Consider the following 20,724-nt stretch of genomic DNA (forward strand, 5'->3'; position numbering starts at 1 on the left):
ATTAATTTTAAAGGATTTGTTGCTATGTGTTTTCATAGTTCAGTAAAAAATGAACAAGTTGAAGTGGAAAAGGATATGGAGCAGAAGGCCTGTGCCTTTAGGGACTGACACCAGTTATTAGACACATATCTTAAGGAATCTGCAATTCCTCCTGGCAGGTGTATCATAAACAGGGAGCTGCAACTTATGCTCTGACAGTGCTGAGCTACTTGGCTATTATAATTAAACTTACATTTAAAACAAACCTCCTGCTGTTCCCCTCTCCTTCTGGAAAGGCTAGCAGTTTTCCTCAAACAATTATGACAGTATTTCTAACACCCCTGCATTAGTTTTCAGGATATAAAAAGTCACATGCTCCTTTACATCGCCAGACTGCAAATCTAGCAGAGGGGGAAGGGAGCACAGGAACAGGGAACAGAAAGCAACATTCCCCATCAGAGATGGGGATTGATGGGAAAAGCAAGGCAATGGCAGGAGTGACCTCTTCTTCTAGTTCTCTTTTTAAGGCAAAGTGAAATAGCTACACAACTGTCTTGATAAACGGGAAAAGAAAATCCAAACAAGAAAACTATGTAAGTACTACAAGGCCGCTACTTTACTGGTTGGCCAAAGATCCACGTGCCATTGCTATGCTGTATATTTAACTCACAACATGGAGGATGGCAAAGTCAAAGGAGAAGCTTCCCCAGGAGGTGTGACCTCTTCAGTCTCTTCCCCCAGGCAATCTCAGTCTCCAGTTTCAGGCTCTCTCCCAGGCTGGTTTCCTCCCTGGAGTTCAGTCTCCCACACGCCTGCTGACTCTGGATCTTTTTGCAGTCTGGTTCATACCTCATCAGTAAATTGCACCCTTTCCCACTCAGTCCCATTTTCATTCCTTCACCTCTTCGCTATCTCAGTTTTCACATACCTGCAGGCTCCCTGCTTACTCACACATGCCAGAGTATGCATAATATGATTGAAATTGTCATGGTATTTGGAAACCAAATTATAATAAACCTCTACTGATCCTATGCCAAGTGAATTTCCAAATTGTAATTTGTGCAAAAGTTTGACACCTGAATTGAGCTTTCTGGCTCCCCCATGTTCCTGCTTAGGGCACAAGAAGTTTTCAGCCCCTCAAATGCATTAACCCGTGTGAACGAGCCAGCTTCTCTGCAAACAGTTTTTGTCTGAATTCTCCAAAACCAAATTTAATCTCTAAATAGAAAGTCATAGTCAGAGCACTTATAGCTTTGCAAAGTTAGAAGCAACCAAAAAGAGGGGCTAAAATGGGAATCAATACCAAATATTAGCTACAGCCAATGCTGGGATCTTGTTTGTAATATGAACACATGCCTGAGTAGTATCTACATAGCATCCTGTCCACCTGCTGCTTCACGAGGTATTCAGGCTATGTCAGAAAATGCTAGTACTTCCAATTCTTCAGCCAAGACTTCCAACTGTAAATTCCCAAAGTGCACAGAAATATTTATAACTAGCATTCATATTGCTAATTGAAATATTAGTAGGAGATACCAGCTGCTTCATGTATCAAAATACTGACATTCATTATTATTGGTTGGCAGAGGCTTTGGGATTTTTTTAAATTTTTGTATAAATTTGGTGCTCACAGAAGCATACTAATGGAGTTGAGAATGTATGGAAACAGAGATCTAAACATGAACTCTAACCCTATGCTCTAACCCTGCCTTTCTAAGAGCTTTAACTGCAGAGCCAAATCCTGGGCTTGGTTCCCTGGAAAGGAAAGGACTAGCATCATAATTTGACTTTTTCCAAATTCTCTTTCTGGGCTGTGCAGGAAGAGCACACCAGATATTTGAAAAGGTTTATTCTGCCCATATGGCTATGTCTGCAGTTGTATTAGGAAGAAGTATGAGAAAAATGGAAAAAGAAAACCTTGTGTAACCTTGAAAGAGGTTGCTTTAAGGAAGCTTAACTCAATCCCTTCATTTATCCTGTTTTATCCTACGCATTGCCAATCTGAAGTTACATGCCATTTTCTTAATTGCATAGTCAAATGATTAAAAAGCACTGCTGCTAGTGTTGTGATCACAAGCGAAATTAATGTAGTGTCTCACTGCTTTTGGAATGATTTGAAATGTTATTATATGTATAACATTACATGTATATTAAATAAAATAATGGCCATTTTAGACATTTTACACAATACAGGAACAGCAGGTGCAATTTCATTATTCTCTTCATGCAGCTTGATAACAAGTATAATCCTCGTTCTTGGAAAGACCACTATATAATTGCTATCAGTATTGTAGCAGCAATCGTGCATAACTAGGAGGACCCATTACAATTTAGATGTCCCTGTCCTAGGCAGAAGGAGAAGGTGGACCCACAGCAAACAGAAATGGCAACCTTAGCCTAAGACAAAAGTCAGTAGGTGGCAAGGTAATAGTTATATTGTATATTATAGTTATAGTGTATATTAGACGCTGAATTGCCCATTGCCATGGCTACCATGCTGTGATTTCAGGACTGATCTTACCTTAGCAGTTTGTTAACTTTTCATTTTATCAATCCAGACATTTATGCTATGTACTCATAATAGTGGTGTCCAAGAGAGTTGAAAGCTCATCACAGCCTCAGTAGCTAACCTTTGGATATACACACGAAGGAGCACTACACAATACAAAAGCAGAGATTTCATTCTCAACATCCTATTAGTATAACTTAAATGGTGACGGACTCTCACTCAAGTGTGACATTAAAGGGGGTATAAGATCCTCATGGCTCAGCATCCCTTAGAAACAGGTGGAGGGTTACTGGTTAATCCTCCTTTACTGGTTAACTAGTAAAAACCCACTAAAGCATATAAAATAAACTAGTTATTTGGTGTCTTTGAAAGTAGGACTCTCTCCCTCATTGTATCAGGACAAGGCACACACTCAACACAGTGACTCTGATCCTGAGTCCCCTTCTGTTTTGCTACATTAAATCTTTGTGCTTTGTTTTTGGCATTACTTCCAATGAAATAACACAAGTGAGAAAGTAGGGGAGTCCTAAAACTCCACTGACACTGGGGTGAATTCTGCTGCTGCTGGTGGGGCTCCCCACCTAGGATCCTCTCCAGGGGTCTGTGCAGGTGGGCTCCATCACACACCAGCTGAGCGCTAGAGCTGACTGGAATGTTTCAGCCACACCATTTGGTCTGAAAATTCTCATTTGTCAAAAATAGCAGCTAGAGACAAAACATAGTTTCACCGAGGAAGATCTTCCAGGTTTTAGACAGCATTTTTAACTGAAAAGGAAGCTTTTATCCCCAGAATTGGTCATCCAAGGCATAGAAACCATGGTTCCCTTCCTTATTCTACCTGAAGTCCACGGTGGATTTCAGCCTGCATTTCCCACTGCCTTGTTTAGCACCCTGAATGCTAGTAATTGGTTATTTCAGGCTGGGTCAGTTTATTGTTCTTCACTGTTGGGAATGTTTCTTGTTTCATCCTGCTACAAACGGGGTGGTTTTTTGCAGCCAGGACATCTATCTGCTGCTGAGACTTACTGAGACCATCAATATTCTACCATCAGATTTTTATCCTCACATCACATCTATAGGAAAAAAATATTGGGTTTTTTTTAAGGTGGAGATTGTGCACAGCATTGGTAGTGACATGAGTCCAAGGCCACTGAGGAAGTCTGGAACTCAGGTAGTATTTCCTATTTCCCCAGACTACATGTTGTGGTTTGGCCCCAGTCAGCAGCTAAGCACCACAGCTGTATACCGGCTACAGTGAAGATAATTAACTCTATTCCAGCTAAAACCATGACACCATGAGGCCATTTTAAGCCACAAACTTATGTAGAGATGTATAAAGATCTGTAACAACCCTAGATCCATTGATTTCAAATGAGCTAAATACCTCAGAACTGGACAACCCATTGCTGAACATAAATGGCTTGCATGCATTTGAAATAGAGACCTACACTTTATCTCCATTTGCAAAGACTTCTGTAAGTAGTTCCTGAAATCATGAAGGTGATATGGCAGATCTTTCTGAAAACACAGCAGCTTTGGTTGCCTTCTTACTTTATTCCCTCTCATCTTTTCCAGTTAGTTTAATTAAAACCAGTGATTTGAAGATGAGAGACAAAATTCAGTAATCCTTTCATTGCTGTTTGAATCATCTGCATTGGCATTTCCACCTTCACTTAAGCTGGTTTCATTTTTAATAAAATCTTGTCTGGAGAGTGAGGTTAACAGACACTTTGTTAGCAAAACAGCAGCTTAACAGCTGGGGAAGGCAGATCATCAGCTGCCCTGTTGCTATAGAGTCTGTCTCTTGCTGTTTTTCTATTCAAGTATCATGCCTTCATATTATGCCTTTTAGGAATATTTCTAAGACAAGCTTGCATCATATTGGATTAAATCAACTCCTGCCAGTTTTTTCTCACTATATGTAACAGCATATTATTAATTAACTATAGGGTATGAGAGCTCTGACAGCTTCTGAAATGGAGGAGAGCAAGTTCCTTAGGACTAGAGGCTAAGGAAAGAAATTCACATCAGTGTAGTGCTGCATTTTTGTACTTTTTGTTTCATTTTGCAAAATGGAACTCTTCATCCCAATTCTATAATCCAATTTCAGGTTAACTGGACCAAATAACTATACGGATATAGGGCACTGCTTAAGATTAAATGCCGCATAGAGTTGAGATGTACATACAAAATGGAAACAAAACGTAGAACACAGAACAAAGAAATAACTTACAGTTATGGAAAACTAAGACTAAGAACAGTCTTGAGATATAATCTACTTTCTTCCTTCTCCCCCACGGCAGGATCAGGTGTGCCTTTGCTGTTCACAGCAGCTGGGCTTAGAGCTCCCCAGCTCCTGAGATGCCCTGGCCTGCATCCACTGTTTCCTGCTGCCTCGCTGGGTCATTGCAATTATGAAATTTAACCTACTGTCTCGCCTGAGCTTTTTTGTGCTATGACTTAAACTCTTTTCTCTTTTGCTTCTTTAGACAATAATCTACTCCTATGTGATACTTCACTTGCTGCAGGTAGAAATTCTAAGAAATCAAATATTTTAGGTTTATAACCTATCAGTCCAGGCACATGGAGCCCTCCCTATAGCTCTAATGTGTGATTACATACTCTGCCACAGGTTAGCCGGGGATACTGCTTTTGCTAGGTTTGCAATGCCTTGGTACTTGGTAGACATTGCCAGGGCTGTGTTTTGGAATCATGTGTAGTTATTTTCAAACACATCACTCCAACATTGAGAGTGCATCACCAATTAGTCTGAACAGCAGCTCATACTCCCAGCTGCACTGACTCAGTACTGTACCACTGTGCATTTCAGAATCATGTTTTTTGCTGTTTCCTTTGTTCTGTGTTCTTTTTCATCCAGGCAGTTCTCCGTAGACCAGTTGCTGCTATAGAAACTTTTGCTCAAATTGTGGCAATTCCAACCATTAACAAAAAAAATCTTTTAAACAAAGTCCGTAAGGCTCATATGTCTCCAGTGGGATAGTATGGGTCTTGAAAGACCAAAGGAAATCTTTGCATGAAGAAGGTATGTTATAAGATTTATTTCAAGAGCATTAATGTTATACATCTTGAACGTGTTTTAAAATATCACACTTGCTGAACTCTTAATCTCATTTGAACATGTAATGGTGATGCCAATATTTTGTGAGTTATTACAAAAATAAATTCCTTCAAAGATCTACAGAGTAATCATTGACAACCAAAGTTTCATCCTGTTGAGTTCACTGCACCAGTTTGGGAAGAAAATACTTCCAGGCAATCATGTCTCAAATGCACTGTCTAATTAATCTATTAATATTAAAGACAAACAGTTGCCAACCTTGCAGTGCAATTTCACCCCTTGTGCATTCTCTCTATAGCAGATCCATTATTCCAATGCAATTAAACTCTGAGTTTTTGCAATGATTTATTAATAGTAATTTGTAACGCAGCAATTGGTTGGTGCCCCTACAAACTATACATATACCAAGGTTTCAGAGCTCTTATTCTAAGATTAATGAAAGGGAGGGTTTGTGGGACACAGCGCCAGGATACTGAAACATCTTTTTAGTTGCACCTTTTAAAATAGCGTGTGCTCAAGGTACAAATGATCTGTGAGAGGAGCAGCATCAAAGTTTGTAAACATGAGACTACATACACCAGAATATAGCCAATAGTCTTTTAAACATACTTCTGTCAAAGACAGGAGTCCCAGATGTTATTATTACATCCCAGGTTTAAAAGCAATTTATAAGTGTTTAGGTAATGTTAAACAGAAAAGAAATTCATCAAGTTGTGCTTCAATAGGTACACAGAGAAAGGAGTTTCCTTTCCATCTGGTACAGCCCAGCGGGTCCCACTGCAGTGAACCAATAATGCATATGGTTGCTTTTGGTGAATAGCTCAGCTTTTTGAACCTTTTTTGGGGGAAGGGAAGATCTCCCTGCTTCATCTACCTATTTATTATACCACTGACTCTGTGAAAGTCCTGTATATTAACTCCACGACAAGGAACTATTCTTAATGTATCTTTCCTGCTGGTTTTTACTAATGCAAACAACTGATGCATCTGCCACAGGTATACACTTCTTGTAACCACATATTCACAGGCGAAATTAAGATTATGTATTTCATAGTTCAATTTGGAAGAAGTAAATTCCATCTAACTAGTTGAGGGTAGTGATAAGAAACTTCTCACTCCCATACTGATGGCACATGAGACTGTCAATACCTGTTTTTTGTTACAGTTCCCCTCCCAGGGTGTGGTATTCCTTGTTATCATTACTGTCCCTCTTTGCCATCCCAGTACAAATTTTTTAAAGACTAAGTTCTGCAGTGTATCTCCATGTATTACTGCTTTTTAAAACGTGTCAGAGCTTGAACGTGATTTAAAAGAACTTCAATAACTTTATTTAAAACTAAGTAAAATAACTTTATTTAAAATAACTTTAAATAATGTAAAAGCTTAGAAATTCATTTGGCTAGAGTTAAAATATCAGATAAGAAGCCATACCTGGCAACATAAGAACTCACACAAATTTCCTAAATCTTTACTTCTTTCTTATAACTCTTGCTCCCTTGATAGTTGCTATGATTACCTGTAAATACCATAAATTTCATTACTAGGCTGCAGTACCCAAACCAAATCACACTGAGATTTTCAGATCTTTTTACATTTTGTTTGAAACCTACTTTTCCCCAGTATTTCTATACAGTTATATGGAATAGAATTAAAGACAAGGTAGATTTTTCTTGTGAAGATATTCTGAACTAAAGCTTTAGAGAGCAGTACATATTACAGGATACATGAAAAAGATGTGATACTTGGCAACACCATTTTTGTTTCATTACGATCACATCCAAATGCAGGGAAGCTGCTCCCAGCACTGCTAACATTTACTCCTCTGGAAATCACCCAGTCCACCATCCTTCTCCAGGCTGCAAAGGAGGAAGATGGTATCTGGAAGCAGTGATGAAAGCTGGCTGTTAAAAAGCATGCTCCGAGCAGAGATTTGTTTTGAGTCAGGTGGCAAAATATCTGTCTGTGAAGGAGGCAGGCTTCTGACAAGTCTGTGGGCAGACCTCGCTCAGGTGGTGGCAGGTTGCAGATTCTCCACCAGCTGGTCTGGAGGCTCTCCCGAGCTGGTAGAGGAGAGCAGCTCCTCCTCTTCAACCAGCATCTAGCATCTTTCAGTTTTACACAGGAATGAATAGGAAGAGCGCAACTACTGCTTCTCAGTACAGAACAGGGGACACCTCTTCTTTTCCTGGCTTAGATAAAACAGCTCCCCCCTAGACTCTCACAGTTCTCCATAGTGTGTTGCTAAGGTCTTCCCCTTAATCTGTTTTTACCATGTTGTGCTGTAATGTTACTGTTTTCTGGCAGTTTTTCTGGCCCTCTAAGCCACACAGTCCATGCACAAGATGCCGTTGTAAAAGACAACCATTACACATTCCCACTTCAGGCCTGTAGGCTGGCTTTAAGATGTAAACACGTCCTTTATCACATGCCTTAGTGCAGGATGCAATACACAGCAGTGGTATTCCCTAGCAACAAAGTTCAGGGAAAAATCTTCTTATCTGGAGTTTAGAATTGGAAAACAGAGGCAGCAAAAAAGCCATGAACAGACTGTGAAATAATTCTTCCTGATGAGATTTAATACAATTTATTTTTTTAAGCTTTGGTATGTTTATAGCCATCTCACGAGAAGAGGGCAATTTTGGAGACATAGCTGGAGGCAGAACCAGTGGGGATTTACTCCTGCAGTACTGATGACTGGACAATGTATGGGTCTATTTCAGGGACTACACACTGTATTTAGCAGAGTTCTAGGTTCCCTAGGGAGTAATCAGTGGTGAGGGTGCGTATGAATGTGATTATGGGGACCTCGACATACCATATGTTCTACAGGCGCAATGTATGGGAAAATGATTTCCTAATTGGTAGCACATATCTGAAACAGCTGCTGTTTTAGAAGAAGCAAATCCATCACTTAGGACTCTCAAGAGGAGTCAAATCATCACTTGATACGTCAAAGGGCTGGATGAACTTTTCCCCATGAGGCAGAGTAAAGCCCCTGCTGTATTTGATCCAAACACCTGACTGTTGGTGTAAATTGAACAAAGTCCCTACATGCCAAAACTAAATGGTGATTCAGTCTAAAGGAAATAGGGATTTTCCAGCTTTCTTGGAGGAGATATTGTGAAAGATAGAAAACTTCTGAGAGGGGATCCCCCATCATTGTCTAGGTAGGTGGGGCATGCAAACTAGTTGTCAAATTTGAAAGAAACCTTTCTTGAAATAAGAGTACAAAATCTGTCATTGTCAACTGAGGAAGCCACTACTATTTCTAGAATATCAAAATGCCTATAGATTACCTCTGGCTTAGTTTTAGCGTAAGCCATGCAAGACCAAACCTCTGCTAGTCAAAAAAAAAGAGGCATCTCTTCAATGTGTCACCCAGATACTACTTTTATCTTCCATGGCATTCAGCCTTCAGCAGTGCACAGTGTGCATCTTCAGACTTTGGTCAGTCCCTGTGAAACCCAGATAAGCAAATAAGGAGGAACAGCTTTCCAGAACACCTTTTTTCCCCACTCACTTTCTAGGAAACCTTGTCCTCTTTCCACATTGAAGACCATGCCAAAGTAATTGATACAACTGTATATGGTATTATGATACCTAAAGCTGAAATTAAGATCAGCCTATAAGACATCACAAGAGCTTTATTTCTTCAGACAGCGGTAAACTCAAGATTTCTTCTGCATGCTCAGTCAAGAGGATCTAATTTTGGAGCTGTGGACTCTTTAATATTCCTGAAATAGTTTTCTTTGCCAAAGAGGAAGCTTGCCATTCAAACAACATTTTCACTTTCAGACCTCATTCCAAAAAAAACACAAATTAAACAAAATCTAGGCAAAATTCTGGTTAAAGACATTCCTCATTTTTGGGGGGAACTTTGCAATAGATTTATATGAAAGGTGTTCCTACATGATGGTGATGGAAAGTCATTTAAAACCAATAGCATACAAATTTATGGAACTTTATTGAAGGGGAGTCTAGGCATCAAGAGATAAAAAACATCATTCTCTTAGGACAGTTATCTTGTTTTCTGAGTTTTGGATGTCAAACAAAACTGTAACTGTCAGAGAAAGGAGAAGTAGACAGTGATAGACAGCTCTCTCAACTGCCACCACTCTGGATTTTAGAAAGCTTTGGAGTATCTGAGGGATATTGACAGACCATTAAGTAGAGGAAGAAGGACAAAAGTCAGAGCTGAGGGACTCTGAGACTCACAGTTAGAGATACAGATACCTGTCTAAATAATATACTATAGATATTAATAAGGAAATGTCATGGGCCAGAATTGCGGTGCTGGAGGGAAGGGAAAAGGATTTGAAGATTTAGAGTCTTACAGTGACTGAAAGGGAAAGGGGAAGTGGGGAGCCCATATAGCCCAGAGTATTGATTGATCAAGTACTAGGGAGATTAATTGGAAGAGCAGAAAGCCACAGAGGCAAAATCTTTCTAGAATTAAAGAAGAAAGCTAATTCTTGGTCCAGAAAAAAAAGAAGGAGGTGCAAGGGGATGCAAATAGCAGCTCTGAGACTGGTTCAGATGTAGGTTTCTGGAAGCAAGAGAGGAAAGACCCACACAGGAGAATGAAGAGAGCAAAACAGAGATGAAAAGGAGATCTCAGAGCAAATTAATTTTAAGGACGTCAAGAAGCTTAGAGACAAAGTGGAAAAGGGAGACAGATGATTTGGAAAAGCTTGCTTTGTATTTACTGGGAGCACTGGTGCTAAAAGCTGAACTGACAGGCAGGAGGTGAGGGACCGAATAGAAGGAAGTGATTTTATGGCTTACAGAAACAACTAGCCAGAAGGAAAAATAAGTCTTAATTGATGCAAGGTCTTCTAGTTTATTCAGAAAAAACATACAATATTTTTCCTGTTAATTACTCAGGACAGTTCTTGAAATGCAACAGCTTGTTTTAAAGAGCATATGGTAAGGAGTGCTAGGCAAATGCAGCAGACAATGTGTTACTAAAAGAAGACGATCTCTTTTACATAAGGAGACATATGTAATCCAAATTTATCCACACCATTTCATCAAAATGGGTATTTTAAATCATGCCGTCTATAATATTAATATTCAGACAGCAATTACTCAGTGAGGTATGTACAATCAGTCCTTTCAGACATTACATTAAGGGGCAGCTTGAATCTCAGATGTATAGAAAAAGACAGAGGAAGGGTAGCCAGGAGGTTGCTATGATAAAGTGATGTGCTAACCCAGCCTGACCACATGCTGAGGCCAATAAATGGTCCTGTCGTCTGGAAGGTTCTTGAAACTCTGCAACCACTGGACTTACTCCTTTTACATAAATATTGTTTTCCTACCTTCCTCAAGCTCTCTTTGAATACGTGCTCATAACTTAAATTTATTTTTCAGTAATGCTATTTTAATGGCATTAGTATTTTACACCTCTGCAACAACATGGTTGTCTTACTGTCTCATCGCCACCTTTTGTCAGCTGTCTCCCAGTTTTATATTCCCTGGCACAGTGTGAAGTTGTTTCTGATCTACCCTCTCTTATCTCCACCCAATTCTTTTTGTAGATGAGCCACAGGGGAGAAAATTGGCAGCACTCTGCACTTCACTCATAAAATTATTTCTGTTTAAAATAAAATTTTGAGTTTTTATAATAAAGTCACAAATGAACCATGTCACAGAATGGATGAATGGATTTTATTAAAATCAAAAACTAATTATGAATGCCAATCTTCAGAGCATACCTGAGTGGGAGGGAGGGCTGTGAAGGAGAATATGGAGGGGCAGTACCTGGCAGCAAGGCTGGTGTGGAAGGAGAGTGTCTCACAGTGGGGTCCGCTCTAGGGGCAGGCATTCAGACCGCTGGCTGTGTGGGTCGGGTAAGGTATGGTGCATGTATGAGCTCTGGGTTAGTTGGGATGATTGAGGGGTGCCAGGGGGTCTGTGCAAGAGGGCAGGAGAGGCTGGCACAGCCTGCAGCTCAGGGGCCTCTGTGCTGGCAACAGGTGCCAGCAGTGGCACCTCCAAGAAGTGGCTTCCGTGGCAGCCTCCGTGTTCAAGTGACTGGATTCATGCTATGTGTGACCTCAACTCTTCATGCAGGTTACAAAGGTGGTGTTGGGATGAAGAACACAGTCCCACCTGCATGTGTTGGTTTTGCAGGGGAACTAAAAACCCACAAACATTGCCCTGCAGCCAGCTGGGAAGCCAGCCCACAGGTAGCATGGCAAAGATAGTACCATGTGCTTAAACCTGAAGTGGATTTGGATGAGTATTTTAGGTGCTATAAAGTGAGAATGGATGACTAATATTTCCTGTTTTAAAAATAAAATTGAAACAGAAGTCATGGCAACTTCAAAATAACAGTAAATCCTATGTAACCTAAAGAAAAATATCCCCTTCCCAGTTTTGAAAGCCTTGTTGTTTCAGTAACAGCAGATACTGTGAGGCCTCAAAGGAGAAAAGAGAGTGAAAATTAGTGTTGCCAATATTATCATTCAGTCATCATCTTTCTATAGACTTGGGCCCTATGCCTCCTTTTTCATGTGCCTGACACATTCTCCTCCTGATTGCGCTGTTTCTGCCAAAGGAGCTAGCAATACATACACCGGCTTGTAAAGAAGAACTGTTTAAAAAATGCAAAACTTTCATTAAGGTGAAACATATGTATCATAGCAAGTTAGCACTTCAATATCTATCAGCTCTTGACTTAGCTGAAAGTGGTTCAAACAGCTCTTTATTCCATACATAGGATAATTTGTTCAGCAATATCTGCCAAGAGACTATGTGGAACTCTGAAGAGGTCATACCTACAAAAAATCATTCACAGCGTTCTATCTTTTTCACTCTCCTGACACATGTTCAAGCAGTGTCTTGTGGTACAAAGCACTTTTCCTTTGTGACTGGCAGTTTCCATACCAACCTTGCTTTCTTAAACACACTTACAAAAAGCTGAGATGAAAAGGCTGAGGTTGAACCTGACAGAATCTGCACCCTGTGTTCGCTACAGTTGTGGGTTCGTAGCCCCTGCACATGGAAGTGTTCACCAGAGAGCACTACATCAGGAGCATAGCTCCTCCATTAAACTCCCAGCGCCAGGTTAGGTGTCTACATAATGCACAGGGAGAACTAGATATGAAGGAATGGAAATCAGTATGGAATGAGGGGATGCCGTATAATAGTCAATAGGAAGTGCTAAAAAGGGAAGAGTGTTTCTTCCAGACTTAGACTTCTGTTCCTTCTCTGGCCCCAGACTTGAAAAACATATGTGAGATTCACAGATCAACACTCTGTCACTTAAATCATCCCTTTGGCTACAGACGACCAGCTCCCTTTGTTTCTTTAAAAAACAGAGTTGGTAGCAACATCATTTTATCAGCTGGTCTGGTGTTCAGATCTGAGTCCTTTCCAGCATGAGGCAGATCAAGCTCATTTCCCAGCAGACAGGGCTAAATACTTATCCATACAGAACACGGGGATGAGCCTCCTGCCTGGTACATGCTCCCTACTGTGCAAAAGCAGTGGGAAGGTTTTTAGGGCCAGAAGGAGAGACAATAGGAAAAAGCATGATACTTTAAAACTGTAAACACAGTATTCAGCTCAGAGGGCCTTAGTTCAAGCCTTGCCATAGCACATGAGTAAAACCACATGCATTAAACAGCATTAAACAGTTGTCATGCAGTCACACTACATAAAATAAATGATACAGCGATCAAGAACTAAACCCCAGGCATCTTTGTGCAAAGCAAATGCTATAAACATCTAGTACCTCTACATTCCTGTTTCTGAGAAGACATCTCTCTGAAGCCTTTTCTCCCATTCTAGCTGTTATTTCCATCTCCTGCCTCTGACCATGCCTCACATCAAAGCCGTCTTTGTAATTTTCCCTCTGGCAGCCCTCTTCCAGCCCCTCTCCAGCTAGAGCTCTAGGCTTTCTCTGTCTTTCAACCCTACTCTTCATCCATTTGTAGGTGCTTAAACTCCTTTAAGTAGATGCACTTTCACTTCTCCCGTGATAGATACTTTGAATTTTAGCTTTGGTGACATGACTCTGGAAAGAGGTTTTTTCACTGTCTTGCTGCTAATTAAAGCCAGCTCACTGAAGACTCTGATCCACAGTCCCAGGCGGCTTCTGTCCCTTTCATTTGGTACACAGTTATTTTCCAGGTGATTAGTTAGGGTATTTTTAAGTGGTTTTCAAAAGCAATGTTTGCTAGGTACAGTGCATTAAATCTACCCATCAAAACCATACTCATTATATTTTTAAGAGAAAGTAATTATTAATCATGCTAGTTAAATTATTCATTGTAATTTTGAATTGGTCTGCCACTTTGAAAATAAACAGCTTGTTTTGTCCTTTACATATGTTTTAGAACTGCATTACTTAACACCCAGCTGTAAGCCTGAGTAAAAATCAAAGAAACAGAAATCTGTAGGCAGATGTTGCATTTCAACATCTATTCCCACACTCAGCTCCGAAAATCTTGTGTGCAGAATTCACTTTCCCTGAGATGACTCAGCATCAGCAATTGTCCCAAGGCAGCAAGGCAGAGTACGTGCGTCCTTTGAACCGACTCCGTGGATCATTGATCCCAAAGGTCACTCACTGAAAGCAACAGGTGATTGGACAGTATTACAGGAATAGGTTTATTGATTCAATTCCTTAAATAAAACATGAGGAAGAAAAGACTATCGCAAAAGATCTGAAGATTATCCAGCAGGCTTGTAGCATGCATCTCACTCTTGATATAAAATATGCATGGTACAAATGCCCGGGGAGCCTGCTCCTTGTCATCCGGATTGTGTCACACGACTGCAGCAACCCAAGCAAAGGAAGGATGTCTGTGAATAGCATGTTTACACAGATATGTGACTGAGCATTAATGCTGAGTTCATACGCTTTACGCCTGCTAAAAATCAAAACTTTCATCTCTATTTGACATTTAGCACAAGCTGAATCTTTTCATATATTTACACTAATTTTGTATTTCCAGCCATCTCAGCTATCCCTATATAAGTACTCCCATGCCATTTCAGGGCAAAATCAAACAGGTCAGGTATGATTTAAAGCTGATTCTGCACTGAAAGGAAAACTCATGCAATTAGGGACAACCACAGGGTGATTTAAGAACCTGCCACCTCCCAGCTGAGCTAGGCTCACAGGACATGTGATACTGAAGCCCACTTTGGGTTTGGCTCAGGAGGACTGGGAGACACGTGGGTGTTGTGGTTACTTGGCCGGGTCTTCAGATGCAGAACAGAGGATCTGCTGAGACTGTCTTATCACTGCAACACCTGGGCTGTTGTCTCTCTTAGCATCCCAAAGGCCAGGGTAAGCATCGAGGCTTAGCACTGGCGTGCTTTCCACAGTGGTCTGCCTAGCCCTGACACAAGTGCAGTGCCTCTGCAGGGCTGCACAGCTCACCAAGGTAGCAAGAACCTCCCCATGCCATTGCTGCATCTAACCTCCCAGTTGTATCAGGAATCGCACGTTGACATGGGTTGTGGAAATGATTCCCTCAACTTGGTGGCCCCACTTGCAAAAATATTTTTGGGAACGGTACTGACTGATAAAAATATGCACTATAATCTGTGCCAAGACAGTGGTAAATTTGCTATAGCAACAGAGTATGTCTGATGGTTATGTTATTCTGAAGCCTCAGCTGTGGGCCAGGACTCCTTCACACTAGATATTGTACAAGCCCAGACTGAAAACTGTCATGCGAATTTGCTATTTAAGGGATTTGACGAATGATGATCGCCTCAGTTGTGAAAAGTACTGCTTTTAGAGTATAAATCATACTATTTTTATCTTCAGTTGTTTGCTAAATATCCAAGTAAACTTAGAAGTTCCAGAGCAGCATGTTTTCTCACAAAAGATTTCGAGTAATTTCTGTTTCTCCTTAAATCTCTGCCCTAGACAAAGAACTTTAGGAGGTTGTGGAAACTCTCAGTCCTTGCAGAATATTGATATTTGCAAAGATGTCTCACTATGGAATAAAATACATTCACATTTACCATGTATTTGTTATATCCAACCTATTCATACATCACAATATGCTCTCTCTCCTACAGTGGAAGAGCCAAAACATAACTTCATGTAAGAGCACGTAGGCTAATGATGGCAGAAAAGGTGCAGTGAGAAACAAGGGGGTGCAAAGTAACCCCCAGGGACTGCAGCTGCCTTATGCAGTGATTAAATACCTCCAGAGGCACCAAAGGAAATTGTTTAATAAATGGGCCCTCCTGGAATATGAAAACCTAGTGGCATCACACTGGCACAAAAAAGCAGGTCATTCAAAAGAAAGAGTATTTTCTATATGATATGGTTAAAACATGCTGTGTGTTTTGTTTACTAATGCTTTAGTTTTCTTATTTAGCTTACTTATTTTAGATTAAAACCTCTTTCCAGCTGTCAGTGTGAGTAAACAGCTGTAAGATGAGGTTTTCTTCCTGGTGGTAGGAAGAAGGAAGGACTCCAGACTTAACAGTGTGCAGCTTCAGTCTAGTGCAGAGTAGATGGGCCCCTCATCTCCATTTTGCATACTTTAAAAATATCAAATATAAAATTAACCCTGGTTATGTAACTTTAACTTTTATGGTCCCCTAATGAACCAAACATGATATGTACACCTTAGAGAGCTATTTACACATGTGCTGAATTTTGTCTTTAAAAGGCCTGGTAATGTGGAAAAGATCGGTACAACAAATTTTCATCCAATTTCATAAATACGTCTCTCTGTATCAACCCTATAACGATCTTAGACATAAGGCAAATGGTTATATAAATAAATGTACCCAATTCCAATGGAATTTATTTCATTGCATTCACATGTTTCGTTTAGCATTTTTATGAAACCGTATGAAAAATGAATGAATGCTCAAACTAGTTTACATCACTCCTTAGTGATTAATTATAGCATAAACACTGTGATTCTCCTATGCTGAAATAGAAAAAAAATACCTCAGAGACATGTTTAATCATTTGGATCTAGTAGTGCTGTGTTTATTCGTTCCTTTTTGGTCCATTAGAGAGTAAATTAGATTTGATTCGCATACTCTGATTGGCTTAATTGTACCAGTTACAGATGAAGTACAAATAAAACCATAATAAATCCAGCAGATGTTTAACCTGTTCAACCAGGATCTTTAACAGTCAATTCCAATCACAATTTACGCTCAGCAATTTAACAAGACCCTTAGGAAATTGATCTGATTTTTCTAAAAACCAGATGCTTTCTTTCTGTGTTGCTGAAACAAGACCGACACGCCGTACTTTCAGGTCCAGATTCTTTCACGAACATGTTTTGTGATCTCACTTCTTTCTGTGCCAGGCTGTGGGGGAACAGTATCCTCCACAGCCCAGGGGATTATAGGAGCCTGTGTAAAAGTAGGTCACCCACCTTCTGTCTAAGGTAAAAGCACTAAAGGTCACTAGTATAGGAAACAACAATTTCAGAATAAAATTATAAAATAATGGGGTTTAATGCCTTTGACTTAAAAATCTGAAAATACTTACATCTAATGCATAATGCACTAAACTGCAAGGTTCGTCAGATCACAATTTAAATTGCTATGACCTTTAAAAATACTATTTAATATGCGCATGAGAAATTCTAATACTAAATACCATATTTTAGTCAAATTGATCTTTCATGTGGTATTGAGAAACCATCTGTATCTATAGAACTGAAAAGGACAATATACATTAGCAAACCAGTCCATGCCGGAGTTCGTTATGCCCCAACAGGCCCCGCCAACAAATAAAGTAGCTTATTAACATAGAAAAATGTCAGTTATTTTAATTATAACAAGAGGTGAAAAGAATCCTCTCTGAGTGTGAAATTACTGCAAAGCCATGCATTGATCCCCCTGTTTAATCAGTCTCTTGAGAGTGCGAGGAAGATGGAATAATATCTGATTAGTGTGGAAGTGTCAGTCTGGGATTAGCTTTAGGCACCGGGGTTTGAAATCAAGGGATTTCCCCTCTCCACTCCCAAACGTGGACCACTGGCTGGTTTCACCACTTGCCCCACTGAAATAGGTTTCGCCTTCCCGTGTAATGCCAATGGAAAGACCAGAGACCTAACCTTTTGGTTAGGTTCCCTGATCAAAAGCTCATCAAATGAAACACCAAGTCCTGGCGAAGAAAGCAAAACCAGACACCCCAAATCAGCTATGCCAAGGCCATCCAAGGAGGCCAAGCAGACCTCACCCTGTCCCTGTCACGCTAATAAGCACCTGCATGAGCAGTGAGCAGGCTCTGTCTGCAGGGGCACGGGACTTATTTTGGGGTGTATGGGGAGAGAACTCTGTAAAACTCATGGGATATTTTAAGACTACTGAGTGTGAAACTTCCTGTGGGGCATTTAGGGAATGGACCAAGGTGAGGAAAGGGAGGCATCCAGGTGGCTTGGGGATCCAAGTGAACCAGGGAAGAGGCCCACCAGTACTGGCTGCCTACATCAGCTCTCTGCAATAAAATCACAGCTTGACCCTGCAGGCAGAGCCAGCTCAGTGCTCATGCAAGTGCTTATTAGAGTGAGGAAGTTCAATTTCTTCCTCTGTTGTAAAATCTTTTGCTCCTCCAACCAGCAGCAGAGGATGAAACTGAGCAAACAGTTGAATATACACCCATACTGAAAACAAATAATTTGCAAACAAGACATAGCCTGGAATATGTTCTGACTATTATGAATATTGAACAAATCTGTCAAAATCAAATTCTGGTCAAAGATAATTTGTGAATAGCAAGAAAAGCTAAACCCATAAATAAATGTTTGATCTGCATAGTTTATGCTGTTCTGTCAGCATCTGAATTATCAAGCAGAAATCCTACTTAGATTCCTAAATGTCAGACCCAAATTTGTGTGCCCCTAAGACAAGTCTGATCTGTTTAGAGGAGGCTGAGGTGAGCTGGTCAGTGCCAGGCAGGTATATGCCTTGCATTAGCACTATACTGGGCAACTCTAACCTAAATCTGTCTTCCCTATAAACCAGTTTTCTGTTTTAAACCAAATAAAAATCATGCAACATGTCTGATTTTTCTTCTTTTTTGTGTGTATGTATTATATTACACTTGATTATTGTGAAGTCAGAATTTTCAAAGCATTTGAATTATTCACCACCTACATTATTTTGTATTTTGTTGAGTTTGGCATGAAAATTGCCTGTGGATTTAAACACACTGTCTAATAATGTTCACTTATTATTATTGTACAAATATTACAATTTCAGTAAAGTTGGTTCAAAGACATATGTTCCAAAAACACCATAAAGAAAATTAAACCCTTTCGTTTTTATCAAAGATTTTGTCTTCTAAGAATATATTTCCAGATGATCAAAAAAGCACATTTCTATAAAATGTTTCAGTGATTTTTACATCTATATTTAAAATGTTTAGGTGAAATTTCTGAGCTTTTAAAAGACCAATTGTCTTGAAAAAAAAAGGTGGAATGAGAATTCTTCATATATTGACTTTGTAAAAGTGTTTGCAAATAAAATCTATAGTTAGAACATAAAACTTCTTAATAGAGCCTTGAATCTGTTAGTATTGAACTAGACATCTTACTCTCAAACTCCATCCTACGCTGCAAACTGTACCACTTTAAAAAGAAGGAGCCCTTTATTAAAACAGTATTCTTACACCAGCGGAGCAATATGGGAAGCTGTGAGTGGAACTGACAGTTGGTTTACTCTTACCATTTGATCACAAAATTTCAGTGCCATCTGGGGGAAGCCACACAGGCAAATGTGTCATCACATCTAATAATGAAAAGAAAAAACAGACAGAACGTGCTGTAGAAACAGACTGCTTTAATTACCCCCTGTACAATGCTTTATAAAATTTGCAGAGGAAAAGTCCTGTGCAGACAGGTTGCTTATGCAAAGGAGAATGTCATGACAACAGCAAAACAAGGTTTGACCTTGGGTATTATACCTGAGCAATATCCAAACCATAGATTCATTAAGAAAACCTTGTAAGTGCGGGATTAGGGTATTTCATGCCTTGTAGAACTCCGAACTTAGCAAAGCCAGGGAATACTGGTAACAGCGCATCGTTTTGCCCCACGAGAAGGGCAGTGCCCAGCTGTGCTCGCCAGCTGGCTGCTTTGTGCCGGTGAATGTACTGACCACATGTGATAAGGGTGGGGGGAGACTCCATAGTTTGTGAGGTTTAACAATTATGCTCAGGAGATAAAAAGGCTTTGGTTGATTTTCACTCTGAATGGGGATCTCCAGCTGCAATGAGATGAATGGAAATAGGTACAAATAAGCCTCCCCCCCATGCCAGCTGGGATGAGGTATGGTATAAGGACAGTATCCAGGGCACTCAAAGCACTCTGTAGGGATGAAATCCCAGGGTATGGGGTGATTCAGACACATGAAGCTGCTCTGAAGGATTGGTCTGTGCTGATGGGTAGTATATAGGCTCAGTTTTGGAGAACAGGTTGCTCCTGCATAGGTCACAACACAACGCAGTTTGTATCTTAGCAAAGAGATGGTGCTATGCTGTTTTATCCTGACTGCACACCCTGCTTACTGGATATTCTGGGCTGACCACGAAGGTGATGGCTTGCCATGCTGGCTCAAAGGGCTGCTACAGGATGGAGGAGAGCAAACCTCTCATTTCTGAGGGTGGCCTGGGCATGAAGACACAACTGCAGCGTGATTTGTGCCAAATGCCACCTGACAACCAGGCAGGAGGGAAATCCCATGGACAGTGTTTTGGATGGCTGGGGAAAACCAGTCATATGTGATCCTTCTCACTTGCCACCCAGTACCCTCTCCCAGCACTCGCTCAAGGTCCCAGGCTCCCCCTTGGCCTTTCCAGGTGCTTTTATTTCTTCCTCATTCATGTATAGTCTCTATTTCTGCTGCACTAATGTTTGCAGGAGAGAAAGCGGTGATACTGCTATTACTTTATGTTTTTCAAGCACATTATTTTTTTCTCTGTCTCTGGCTGGCTGGTTGTCCTCCCCAGGGGAAATGCCTATGTATGATCTAAAGAGCAGACATCCAACAGCCCCTCAAAGAGACTTCAGGTGCTGGGTCATCAGGATTTGCCTAGGTCTGCCAGGAAATAAAGTTGCTTGGGATTTAATTTACAGTCCAGACCGATCTGCAAGAGCATAGCCAGGGTCGGCTTTGGGCACTTGGTGGAAGCTCCCATGAATTGTCTCCC

The sequence above is a fragment of the Phalacrocorax carbo genome, chromosome 2 (assembly GCF_963921805.1).
Source record: "Phalacrocorax carbo chromosome 2, bPhaCar2.1, whole genome shotgun sequence".
Taxonomy (NCBI): Eukaryota; Metazoa; Chordata; class Aves; order Suliformes; family Phalacrocoracidae; genus Phalacrocorax; species Phalacrocorax carbo.